Source organism: Choloepus didactylus, chromosome 9, assembly GCF_015220235.1.
Source record: "Choloepus didactylus isolate mChoDid1 chromosome 9, mChoDid1.pri, whole genome shotgun sequence".
Classification (NCBI taxonomy): Eukaryota; Metazoa; Chordata; class Mammalia; order Pilosa; family Megalonychidae; genus Choloepus; species Choloepus didactylus.
This window is the reverse complement of record NC_051315.1, coordinates 128,099,328-128,113,538: the sequence shown is the minus strand read 5'-3', so window position 1 is coordinate 128,113,538 and position 14,211 is coordinate 128,099,328. Positions and strand designations below refer to the sequence as shown.

Genomic DNA, 14,211 nt, shown 5'->3' with positions numbered 1-14,211 from the left:
GCCATTAAGGAAAGGTCCACAGGGCAGAGAGATCAGCTTTTCTTCGGGATTTGCATATGCGCCTCAAGGCCTGAGCTCCGCCCTTCCCCTTTCTGTGTTCACCAGAACTCCAAAAATCCTCTGCTTTTATTTTGGAGTTTTTCGTGTTATTTTTTTTTTTCTATGCCTGTCTCCTCTCTGCTGGGCTGGCAGCTCTCAGATTCTCTGGTGTCTGGTCTCAGTCTATCTATGGTTGGAGTATGGATCAGTAGAATGAGTTTCCGAGAAGGGCTACCACTGCAGTTCTCCCTTCTCCTTCCCGGAGCTGGCAGCCCCTCCTCCCACGGGACTGAGCCTGGCAGAGAGGGGCGCGGGTCCCCTGGCCGCAAAAACTTACAGATTTTGCTGATCTCAGCAGTTCGACATTTTCGTGAGTGTTGTATGAAGTATGCCCAAAGACAGATTGCTCTGTGGTGTCCAGTCCACGCAGTTCCTGGCTTTTTACCTACTTTCCTGGAGGAGTAACTAAAACTTACAGCTCACCAGTCCTCCATCTTGCCGACTATGTGTCTTTAAAGTAAAAATGATTCTGTTGTCCAAGGTCAGTGATTACCTGAGTAGCTGTGAACTTTGACATCACGTCACCACACTCACTCATCCCAATGCCCCGAAGACCCCAAGTCCCCCTGCAGTAGCATCTTCCAATGACCTGGGCTCCTGGGACACTCCCTCCAGAGGAAACTATGGGCCGGGGAAGGAGAAGAGTTAGGAGGGAAGAAAGTAAATGTCATGTGCCTCCTGGGAGACTGGAGGAGGCCGCGAGAACTAGTCAGTGCTGTGCTTTAGCTTGCTTAGGGGCAGGAAGGTGCTCTGAGCCTTCTGAAACTTTAATACAGTAATCAGTTGCTGAGTTTTATATTTATACCTAGAGAAATAGCTTTACTAGCAATAACCAACCAGCAACCAAAACATACCAACTTCCACTCTGAGAAAATAGATGAACTGTGAATTATGAGATCCACCTGAGACCTTGTCAAGTAACAGGTGCATTGGAAGCAGTTTGTCATCTCCAATTGGCTTTAGAACTTTTAAAAGCACCAGTCCTGACACTACATTTAAAAAATATAACTGCCCTCAAATATTCTTTGCATTAAAAATAGCATTACCATACCTATACAATTTCAGAAATTGAAATACAACAATTTATACTGTAAGTCTTATGGAGATGTGGTGCCAGGGAAGAGTACAGCAATGTCATCCTGTTCCTGACACTCTGTAGTTATGTGACTGTGGCAGGTTCTGTTTTCCAAAGGTGGCCCCACGATGTCTCCTCAGTGTGACCTTCTGACGCCCTTGTCAAGGGGAGGAGTTGTGTCGAATCTCGTCTGGTCTTAGTGACTTTCTGGGCCAACAGAATGTGACGGATATGATGCTCTGGGACTTTTGAGGTCTAGTTATAAGAGATTTGTAGCTTCTGCCCAGAGTTCCTGTACAGTTCATTCTTGGGAGTCTGCCCCCCAGGCTGCGGGAGGCCCCATGTGAGCGTGCAGTTGAAGGTCTCAGCTGAGCTCCAGGACACGCCCAGCACTGAGGGCCAGCCTTCTGAGTGTGCCACCATGAGGACAGGCGGACCAGCCTCGGGAGTGTGCCAACATGAGGGCAGGACAGGCAGACCAGCCTCGGGAGCGCGCCTCTGGGATGACAGGCCCCATGGGCCCTCCGATGAGCACAGCCTCAGCGGTGTCTGACTACAACCACATGAGAGAACCCAGCAAGAACCACCCGGCTGAGCCCAGTCAAATCACAGAACCGTGAGAATGATAACAGATTGGTGCTTTAAGTCACTAAGCTTTGGGGTGGTTTGCTACAGGACAATGGATAACTAGAACTGGGACCCTGGGAGAGGCCCTCAACTTTTCAGATCCTGTTTCTGCACCTGCTAAAAAGAAATAGCGAATCATCTTCTGCACTGGATCACACTTATGGCTTCGATGAAGATCAAAGAAAAATGTTTTAAGATCTGCAAAGTACTATTACTCATTACTGTTTTGGCCTCTTTCTAATTTTATTAGTATTTCATATTTTTTCTATTTATCAAACTTCCCTTCTGATTACAAGAATAATACAAATTTACTATAAAAATTTTGCCAAAGAGACAAAAACTGAAAGATGTTATGATTACCTTGTAAGTCTTTCACAGAGCTAGAACTATTGCTAACATTTTAGAATATTTACCATCAATCATCTTTATGGATATACTAATGTACACACATATACAATAGATATCCTCTTATCTAACATGGTAAAAATGATTAATTGGTTGCTTAATAAAAAAAGTAAGAGTAGGATATCATAAAGAATGCATGAATACTTATATACTTTAAATATTTTAATTTAAAATGTATAATAAATTAAAATAGACAATATTTTAATGTAATGTCTTAGCTCTAACTGAAATTCTGAGTCATGCTTCTTGAATTAACCACACTCATGATTCATTCTTTATGAAGCATCATTTTGGGTTTCTTTAAAGCCAAGCACTAGCTCTATTCTTAGACAGCTGATACCAACAGGCAGACAGGTCAATGGGATCCCGACGTACACACTTGCACCCGTGTCTGTCACTTAGCCTTTTCCACCTGGAGGCATTGCCACTGTGACACCCCCCCCCCCCACCGCAGGTGCCCATCCAGCTCCTGCAGCTGGGGGCGGCTGCCCAGATAGCGAGTTCCATAGAGGGCATGCCCTCTCCCCCAGGAGTGGTCAACACCACTCAGAATATGCTCGTTCAGGCTTCTGTAGCTGGGGCAGAGGCAAATCAAGCACTCAGACAGGCTAAGCAATGGAAAACCTGTCCTGTTTGCAATGAGCTCTTTCCTTCCAGTGTCTATCAGGAGCATATGTAATCGGCTCATCAACAGTGAGTCCAAATCTGGAGAAAGACTAGAACTGAGAAACTTGCAGATTGTGCACCGTTTCTAAAGTGGATAAAGGAAAATACAGTTTGGTGTCTGTCGTGTAAATGCCTGGTGTCAGAGGAAGAGCTTATCTACCACTTGTTGGTGCACGGCCTGGGGTGCTTGTTCTGCCCATGCCCTTTCCATGACATCAGAGGTCTTTTGGAACACAGCAGGACCATGCACCTAGGAAAGAGGGTGCCTGTGGATTACAATAACAAAGACTTTCAGTTACGCGTTGATGCTAGTGGCAGCCCACTCTTCCCCCATATTGGTTGCATTACCATACTGTCAGAGGAAGAGCTTGGAGAGAGGGAGGTCTGTTTGGCAGTCCTCGCTGGGATACACTTGAAGTTACCTGTACCTGTGCACATTAAAGTGAGGCTTCAGGTCAGGGTGCATCCAGCAGCCCCAGCACACAAGCACTGACCCGTCCCTTCTGCATTGGTACCTTGTGACCACAGAGGCGTATGACATCTACTTGAAGGAGAGGCATCACATCAAGCCAACAGTACATGCAATTTTAAAGTTTCCTGCTTTCAAGTGCATCTGCTGCTGTGGGGTTTACACAGGAAATGCGATGCTGGCGGCCGGTGCTGTGCACCTGCTGCGTTGCAAAAGTGCACCTAGGGATAGTGGCTCAGACCTCCACGTCCAGCCCAGCTTCACTGACAGCACCGGGCTGCTTTCAGTCAACCAGGAGGCGATACTTGACTCCAGTTTTTCTCTAAAGAGAAAGCTGATCGATGGCCATTCTGGGGTTGAAGACCACAGGGGTGGAGGAGCAGCTGCTCTTCATAAATGCTGACCTAGCTCCGGTTTCAGAGAAAACAGGGAATGCTGCCTTTTAAAAGACACGAGAATGACAGCGGGACAGAGGGTGTGCTGATTAATAACAATACTCTTCAGATTTTAGCGGTAGATCCTAAAAAACTTGAAGACCATTCTTATGAAGAAAAAAAAAAAAGCAGTTTCTTAGAGATTATTTCCATGAGAGACCATATCCTAGTAAAAATAGAACTGTTATCCTCACTCCTATGGGTGTGGAAAATTGATGTGGCTTCATCTATTGGAAAAAGAAGATACATTTGCACAAAAGCAATTAAAAATCACAAGCCTTCTGTGCTTGTAGGGTTTGATGTGTCTGAACTTAAAAATGTTAAACACAAATTGAGCTTTGAGTCTGAATCACAAAATGTAAAAAAAATTAAGAAATCTAAAGTACTAGGTCATTAGCAGGTTTTTACAATTGAGGTTTCAAATATGTTATTTTCTCCAGTCATGTGTTGAATTCTGGATTTCAGTGGTCTTTACACTGCTCTTTAGATTTATTTCAGGTGCTCAGAAAGACTACTATATAGGGAAGCAAATAGTTCTTTCAAATTTATTTTTTCCTGAAGTTTGCTTTTGTAACAATTATTTTTAGAGTTTTTCTTCTGTCATGTAAATTAAATCTTTCGATACTTCAGGCACACATTGTTTTCTCAGTAGTGTTGGTATCATATGATATAAGTTGAAATCCACAAATGCTATTTGTTTTGTCATTTAAGGAAATTTTATCTTGTTTCAGAATATAATTCTTGATTAATTGCAAATTAAGGAATTGCTCTCCTTCAGTTAGCTTCACATGTAGCAGCAAATTATAACAATGTTTAGAGATGTGAGTATAGATACTTGGGATGTATATGTTTCCTTGAGTCTGCAATGCATTAACTTATACTGATTTTTTCTTTGTAAAATATTTGCAATAGATTACAATTCTGACATTACCTTTTTCAGATTTGTCATAACATGTATTTTTATTATAACTCATAGAAAACTAAATGTTTTCATTTGTTGGTATATTGAACATGAAGTCTGGTATGTAGCTCATATATCAAAAGAGTTATTTTACAATAACTCTGAAAAAGAGTTCAGACTTCAGTTAGGGATATGAATGACATACATCTGGTTAGGACCAAGGCAAATCAGACTAAAAGGTAAAGGATGATATTAACAGTGTTTTAAAACTTCAACTTCTGTGTGAGACCAAAGGAAGAGATGTTTATATGGTGCAAAATCTATATTTTCTGTAACACACTATATAATTTGACTTGTATGGTCAGTTTATTCAAAGGCCATAATTACATGGAACTTTTAGGGCATGAGATCTGGTTGGTTTGCATAGGTTAGGGTGAAGCCCAGAGTACATCCCAAAGTAACGGGGGCAGAGAATAAAAATGCAGTTGCAAAGACTTTGCATTGAGAGACTGGGGGAAAATGTGGAAATATTTTTTAAAAAACGCCCCACCTAGGGAATTATTGATATTCTCATAAGCATTGGGGACTACCAATTTTGAAGGCCAAGCCCTTGATCTTGGGACTTACTCCTATGAAGCTTGTTATTGCAAATGAGAGGTTAAGCCTACTGATAATTGTGCCTAAGAGTCACCCCCAGGGAATCTCTTTTGTTGCCCGGATGTAGCCTCTCTCTCAAAGCCCACTTGCCAGGCAAACTCACTGCCTTCCCTGCTATGTGGGACATGACTCCCAGGGGTGTAAATTTCCATGGCAACATGGGACATGACTCCCAAGGATGAGCCTGAACCTGGCATCATAGGATTGAGAAAGCTTTCTTGACCAAAAGGGAGAAGAGAAATGAAATAAAATAAAGTTTCAGAGGCTGAGAGATTTCAAATGGAGTAGAGAGGTCATTCTGGAGGTTATTCTTATGAGTTATATAGATATTCCTTTTTAGTTTTTAGTATATTGGAATAGTTAGAAGGAAATACCTGAAACTGTTAGACTGCAACCCAGTAGCCTTGATTCTTGAAGATGATTGTATAACTATATAGTTTACATGGTGTGACAGTGTGATTGTCCCTTTATTCAGTGTATGGACAAATGAGTAGAAAAATGGGAACAAAAAGTAAACGAATAATAGGGAGGAAGGGATGTTTTGGGTGTTTCTTTTTTTTTTTTTTTACTTGTATCTTTATTCTTATTCTTATTTTTTTGAGTAATGGAAATGTTCAAAAATTGATTGTGGTGATGAATGCACAACTATATGATGATACTGTGAACAATTGATTGTAAACTGTGTATGACTGTATGGTGACTGTATCTCAATAAAACTGAATTTTTAAAAATCCAATATCTGCTCATTATAAACTCTCTCAGCAAGCTAGAAATAGAAGGCAACATCCTCAACCTGTTAAAAGACATTTATGAGAAACCTAAAGCTAGCATCATAATTACATCATAGTTTTCCTGTAGGATCCTAAAAATAAGCAAGGATGTCTACTCTCAACACTTCTATTCAACATTGTACTGGAGGTCCTAACCAGGACAATAAGACAATAAAAATCATTAAAGACACCCAGCTTGGAAAGAAAGGTGTAAAGCTGTCTTGATTCACAGTTGACATGATCATGATCCCTCATGGAATCTACAAAAAAGCTACTAGAACTAGTGAGCATAGCAAAGTTGCAGAATAGAAGATCAATGTATGAAAATCTGCTGTATTTCTACATACTAGGCAAGAACAATTAGAAATTGAAAATTAATAACCAATACAATTTGTTCCTCTGGGACACCCATGACACGTAAACTCCTGCATTTCGTGTTGTCATTCAATACTCAGAGACATTGCTTATATTTTTCCATTCCATTCTCCATCCATTCCCCTGTGTGAAGGCTCCCAGGTGTCCTATTCTCCAGTCCCTGAGTGTTTTCTTCTGCCTCTTGAGATCTACTGCCATATGTCTCCACTGTGTCTTTCATCTCCTGTGCCATGCCCCTCATTTCCACAGATTCTGCCAGTCCCTTTTATGAAGTTTCAATTTCTACCTTATGCATGCTCAGTGTTTTCATTATATGCTTCATCTCTTTTGCCATATCCTCCCTAAACTTTTTGAATTGTTTTAGCATTAGTTCTTTACATTTCTGTATCTCAGCTGAATTGCAAGTTTGCTCCCCTGACTGGGCCATAACTTCATTTTTCTTAGTGTAGGTTGTAGTTGTCTGTTGTCTAGGCATCTGGTTTCCTTGGTTACCCCTATCAGGTTTTCCCAGACCAGAAGGGGCTCAGGTCTTAGAAGGAAGCAATAGTATCCAGTTTCCCTGAGGGTGTCTTAGAAGATTGATACACCCTGTGAGGCCTCAAGTCACTGTGCTTTTCTGCCCAGCAGGTGGTGCCTGTCAGCCTGTAGCTCCAGACTGGTGTAAGGAGGTGTGGCCCATGGCTGTTTTCCCCCAAGCTCTGGGTCTGGTTCTGAATGGAAGGTGGGTGGTAGAGCTGGGCCCCACCTCTTTCCTCTTACAGAAGATACACCCCTTGGGGAGATATCATTTGCATTTGAATAGTCTCTCTGCCTCTGCTATCTCCACCCTTGTCTGGGTCAGAGTGCTGGGAACTGAAAATGACTGAGGCTTTCTCCACTGAGTTGAAAAAGGGACAGAAAGCCCCCTTTCAGGGCCAGTCTATGGCCACCCTCAGTTTCATCTGTTGGCCAGAAACAGCATCTGGTCCTCTAGGTTGCCCCTCCCTCCCAGAGAGGTCCTCCGGCTCTCCAAAGTTAGTTGCCACCGAAATCCTTTGTCGGCTTGTTGGGGATTTGTACTTGTATTCAGCAGTCCATGTTTGTTAATTAAAACTTCAATTGGAGCTGGGCTGAGCCATATTCGCTTTCTCGGAGGGCGCTGCTGGCTGAAACAGTGAGGCTTTGCAGTTTGGGCTGCCAGTAGGGGAAGGATTCTCTCGGCTTGGATCCGCAGTTTTTACTTACAGATATTATGCTGCGATCTTGGGCATTCCTCCCAATTCAAGTTGGTTTATGACAAGTGGACAGTCATGTTTGTTCCCCGGCAGTTATTCCAGATTATTTACTAGTTGTTCCTGGTTGTTTATTAGTTGTTCCAGGGGCATTAACTAGCTTCCACTCCTCTCTGTGCTGCCATCTTCTTCCAGCCCTGGTCAGTTTATTTTTGCAAAGGTAATTCAGTGGGGGAAACTTTTCAACAAATGGTGCTGCAACAATTGGACTGCCATCTGCACTTAAAAAATGAACCTCATGTCATTTACATATATTAATTCAAAGTAGATCATAGATCTTAATCTAAAAGTTAAAACCATAGAACTTCTAGAAGAAAACATAGAAGAAAAGCTTATGACTGTGGCAGATTGAATAACACATCCTAGAAAAAAACAAACATGTTCTTAATCCATTCTTTTGGGTGTGAACTCATTGTAAATAGAGCCATTTGAAGATGTTATTTTTAGTTAAGGGGTGGCCAGCTGAATCAGGATGGGTCTTAATTCTGTTACTGGAGGCCTCATAGAGAGAAAGCCTGAGTGGGGAGGAGCCAGAAGCCAAAAGCCATCAGGAACCCAGAAAAGAAAGGAGAGGACATTGCCATGTGACAGGAAAGCCAAGGAACCCAAGGATTTCCAGGCAGCTAGAATGCTACTCATATTAGGAGGAAGCAAGCCTTCCAGTCTCTGAAATCATGAGACAATAAATTCCCAGTGAGGTAGCGGTGGGAGTGGGCAATGTTGCCAGTCACAGTTGCGGGAGATTGGGCAGCTGCTTGGGAGGCAAATGAAGATAAGACAGTATCTACCAACCTAAAAGGTCTTTCCTTGGAAATTCTGATCTTTCAGACTGCCAGTTTGGTTCTAACAATGAGTTATTTTAGGCCTTTAAAAAAGAGGGACCTTGTTATTTACCTTCTGCAGTGGTTGTTGCTGAACTTTTGAAGCTGATGGTCTGCATTTTACTAGTCTACAGAGACAGCAAATGTAGTCTAAGCGCACTGAATCAAGTACGACATGATGACATTCTTTATAAACCTATGGAAACCCTTAAACTTGCTACTCCATCAGGAATCTATACTCTTAAATAATTTACCCCATTTGGCACCGTCAAATCTAGATGCAACTATTTAACAAGTCATGTATCAGTTGAAAGTTCTTACAAAAGTATTATTTTCTGTGTCTATGCTCAGTAAAAATAAGCTGTGTACCAGTGTGTCTCCCTAGTAATTTTGATGACAAGAGTTGTGTGATGGTTTGAAGCTGTGTATACCCAGAAAAGGTCATGTTCTTTTAATCCATTCCTGTGGGTGCAAACCTATTGCAGGTAGGACCTTTTGATTAGTTTATTCCAACTGAGATGTGACCTACCTCATTCAAGGTGGGTCTTCATCCTCTTACTGGAGTCCTTTATAAGAGATAAAAGACAGAAAAGAACCCCAGAGAAGCTGAGAGAGGATGCCACTGAAGCCAGAAGCTTAAGCAATGAAATCCAGGCGAGAAGGACCAGCAGATGCTGGCCATGTGCATCGCCATGTGACAGAGGAGTCCAGATATCAGCTGATGATGCCTTGATTTGGACATTTTTCACAGCCTAAGAACTGTATACTTCTAATTCAATAAATCCCCATTGTAACAGCCATTACATTTCTGGTATATTACATTCATCAGCTTTACCAAACCAAAACAAGTTGCTCTTGCTCAGTGGCCCTCAGATTCTCAAGAACTTATTCTAAGGACCTTTTAACTGGCTCTCAATTTGTAGGATTCAAGGCAATTCTCACTGCATGTTTTTCAAGTGGATTTATTGGGGTTTATTTTGAGAAAAATTTAAGAGAAATCAAAAAATTGGTGTGGATAAGAAACATTCAGTTTGGTTTCTTTGGGTGTATATTTGGATTAGTGGGTGTATACATTTATTTTGAAGAATTGGTATTAAAGAATGGATTTTTTTCAGGGCTGTAACCACCTGACCTGGATAGTGGTGGTTTTTCCAGCACTTGGAGGACTTGTAATAGATGCTATTAGTATGCAGATAATATTTTTAAAAGATCTCCAACTTCTTTATCCATAATACCATCAACATTGTTATCCTATTTTTGTCTACAAGATTTTGTGTCAACCAGTGTTTTTTTTCTTTGGAACCAACCTTGTAATAACAGCTACTTTCCTGTATGATTATGATTCTAAATCTGTAGGAAATCCCACTGAAGCATGGCAATACATTACCTCAAACTGTTTTTTCAAGATGGTGCCTTAGAAATCTCAACATTAATCTTACACAGAGAACTTCTACAGATTCTGTGGAGATACTGCTATGCTGATTCAGATTATATTGTTCAAATGGTTTGAAATTACACAATTTTAAGGAATAAATGTGTGTCTATGTACCAAAATACCTATTGCATCCAGAAATCAAAACTTGAAACTATTTCCAAGGGTTGGAATATTTTAGGGTACATTTGAAATCTGAGTTTAAAAAGATTTTACCTTTTTTATTGCTGTAGAAATGTCCTATGTGCTCTTTTTTTTTTTAAATTCAGTTTTATTGAAATACATTCACACATCATACAATCATCCATGATATGCAATCCACTGTCCACAGTATGATAACATAGTTATGCGTTCATCACCACAATCTATCTCTGAACATTTTCCTTACATCAGAAAGAACCAGAACAAGAATAAAAAATAAAAGTGAAAAAAAAAAACACCCAAATCATCCCCCCATCCCACCCCATTTGTCCTTTAGTTTTTATCCCCATTCCTCCACTCATCCATACACTAGATAAAGGGGGTGTGATCCACAAGGTCTTCAAAATCACACTGTCACCCCTTGTAATCTACATTATTATATAATTGTCTTCAGGAGTCCAGGCTGCTGGGTTGGAGTTTGGTAGTGTCAGGTATTTACTTCTAGCTATTCCAATACATTAAAGCCTAAGAGGTGTTATCTATATAGTGCATAAGAATGTCCACCAGAGTGACCTCTCGACTCCATTTGGAATCTCTCAGCCCCTATGTGCTCTTTGTAAGACCACACAAATGTTGATACCAATTTTTGCAAATCAGATCGATTTAATCTTAATAAATGTTTTTTTTTATCTTGCTCTTCTTGTACAGATTTATCAAATCACACAGAGTATTCAAAGTTTGAAAACTGTAATGACATTTAGAGCTGTGAAGAAATAGAAGTATGATTTGAAAAAACATTTTCATGTATCTGAGATTTTTATATTTGTATAAAGGATTACTAAACAAAGGATTGCTAAACATTACTTCTTAAACCACATAAAAATTGATGAAGTAACATTCTGCTTTGACTTGTCAGAGAATAAAATGCATATTTAAATTTAATGTAGAGAGATACACACATCTATTTCTCTATGTACATTTTAAGATCTTCTAGTGCTTCAAAGCGCTGAAAGCAATCAGTTGTTCCTGTCCTAGATAGGAGCCAATGACTTTACACTAATGGAGTTTTGCCCTTAATCTCCTAATTGTATTGTTTTTCTGTAAATCAGATAAATCTTTAATATTACTTTAAATTAAATTTGTTTATGTGCTAATTTCCATTAAAGTTTAAAAATATAATCTAAAGGACTAAATGCTCATTTGATGATTTAAAAGAAAATTGCTTTTGTCTATAAAATCTCCATTTGGAGAATTTGGGACTATTAAGCATGTACTATGTGCATCTAGGCTATTTAAAAATGAATATTTGGTCCACTGATCTCTAAAAACTTCCTGTAATCTACAACTATTAACAATAACAGCATTAAAAACAGCATAGATGTCAATGAGTTGACACCAAAATGACTTTTCTTGGAGACATTCCAGATTGCTATGCTATTACATTATTTGAAATGGCACTATAGCTATAAACGTAATGCTCCCCAGAAGAACTTCTTAGGCTTCTCATAAAGCCAGTGTCCCCAGGAGTGCTCTGGTGATGTGTCTAGGAGGGACAGATTAAGGAGTCACTTGGCTTTAAAGTAGTAATTTCTTTTAAGCAGTTTGATTAATACAGGAATTGAGGTTGTAAATTATATGGGTTATTTAAGAAATTGGTTCATGAGAGAGAATATATCAGAAATGGTAAGATGAATTCGTGGGCAAAAATGCTTTCTAAAACTGGAATATGGGTTTAATTTAATTTTCAGTATAGGTGGAAACACCTATTGAGTATAAGGAATATTTGGATTTATGTTTTCATGTGTAGCATATATATTTTTAAAAGTCTCCTGTTTTAATAGGTATTTAAAACTGTAAAATATCCTCTATTTTTGTATAGTTTTAAGGGATTTTGTTAAACAGAATTTGGCTCAAAAATATTATGTTACAAACTGTTGGAGTCTCTTGGCTAATTAGAACTGGCTGTGTTACGTTGCTGCTGAAAATCTAGCCTCTACAGGGCACATGCCTAATCTGTTTCATCCAGAATTTTAAGTGTTTAAAATCACAAAGCATTTTAAATCAATTTGTAATTCCAAACTAGTACACAGCAAACTTTCTGGAAGCCAGACTTACAATTTTCAATGATCACCAACTAGAGTATTTGTTCACTAACTTTTACCACATTTTGAGCATGGTGTTTTAGACTACAACAAACTCAGAACTTGTATCTTCTTACCTACTTCTAGGTAAAATCTAAATCCTACAAGTGCATAGGATTCACAACTAAATATAAAGGTTTACTAACACTCAGCCACATCAAAGTACTGGTTGTTGCTCATGTATTAATTCAGTGCACAGTCAAAATTTTATTATTGATTCATGTTTAGTCTGCCCTTCATTTTAACACATCAAAACATGATACAAATAAACTATTGGATATTAGACATGCTGGTTACAGTGATAAAGGATACATTTTCAGGTGTCCAAAATAGTAAAGTTTTCAGGATTTCTAACAAAGTTTATCAAAACCAAGAGTTGTGAGAAAGGACACAATATTCTAAAGTATATTTACAAAGCAAATTTTTATTAGACAGGCATAATTTAAAATTTGCTTTTCTAGTAGGTTTTAAAATGTTATTAAATATTGGGCTGTGTATTTCATAATTTTTAGTTCATGAAGAAATAACTATATTTGGGAAGGTGGAGCTGTGGCTTGGATCATGTCATATATACAGAAGATACAATTTTCTTATGTATATGGTGTGTTTTAATGACCTGTTTGACCTCCAAAGGCATCACTCTATCAACCTTTTATAATGATGAATCCTTGATTCTTTAGATTACTATGCCTTTTACAAGTTTATCTCCCAACTATTTTGTTCTTTGTGAAAATGTGCTGATTGAAAGTCTTATTACAAATTAAGAACCTGGTATTTGGGAAGAAAAGTTTGAAATGCAACAAGTAGATGTTTCAACAGTGTGGCGGTTTGGATCTATTACGTTTCCCAGAAAAGCCATATTCTTTAATGCAATATTTTGGGGGCAGCTCTATTGTGGGTGGGATCTTTTGATCACATTGTTTCCATGGAGATGTGACCCACCCAGTTGTGGGTGAGACCTTTTGATTAGATTATTTCCATGGAGGTCAGGGGCCAACACAGACCCAGACACTTGGAGATGCTTGGAGATGCAGACAGAAAGACATTTGGAGATGCTAAGCTAAGAAATGAAGCCCAGAGTTTGCCCCAGAAAGCTGAGAGAGGACTCCCAGATGCTTAGAGAGAAATGCCCTGGGAGAAAGAAGCAAGGATGCACAGGCACTGAGAGAGAGGAGCTAAGAGAGACAGAAGCCCAGAGACATTTTGGAGAAGTCATTTTGAAATGCAACCTGGGAGCAAAGGACCAGCAGATGCCAGCCACGTGCCTTCCCAGCTGACAGAGGTGTCCTGGATGCCACTGGCCATTCTTTGGTGAAGGTATCCTCCTGTTGATGCCTTAGTTTCAACACTTTTATGGCCACAGAGCTGTAAATTTGGGACTTAATAAATCTGCTTTATAAAAGCCAATTCATTTGTGGTATTTTGCATAATGGCAGCTTTAGCAAACTGGAACAAAAAGTAACATCAATTCTTTTACAGTAATTTTAGAGAAGACATAGGCTATTTTGTGGTAGAAAATGTAGTTTAGAGATGCAAAACTTAAATGTTTACATCAATTTATTTTGAATGTCACAGAATTTCATAGAAGGAAAGGTGGTTTGATATTTAACCTAGATTCTAAGGAATCTGAAAGGAACTTTGACTTTGTGCTCATCAGTACACTTAGTGTGATACTGATTATTCTTAAAAATTGATACACTTTTCCTACTTATCAAATTATTGGACTTTCAAAATGTCATTGTACAGTCATTCAACTGAGTTTTGTTTTTTTTAACAGATTTTAGTATCACTTATTTTATTTACACTCTCAATGTGATACTGTTTAATTACATATGGATGTATGCCTTACATAAAAAAAGATTTGTAAGAGTTATTTATTTTGTATAGAAAGTGATATTACAGAATATATAAATAATTTCTCTCTGTA

At 39.1% G+C, this 14,211-nt stretch overlaps 2 pseudogenes; both read left to right on the top strand.

Annotated features, from left to right (window-relative positions):
• Positions 1-1,632: 1,632 nt before the first annotated feature.
• On the top strand, positions 1,633-4,172 carry LOC119543863 (annotated as a pseudogene).
• A 4,294-nt stretch (positions 4,173-8,466) lies between these two features.
• LOC119543862 lies at positions 8,467-9,988 on the top strand (annotated as a pseudogene).
• The last annotated feature ends 4,223 nt before the right edge of the window (positions 9,989-14,211 follow it).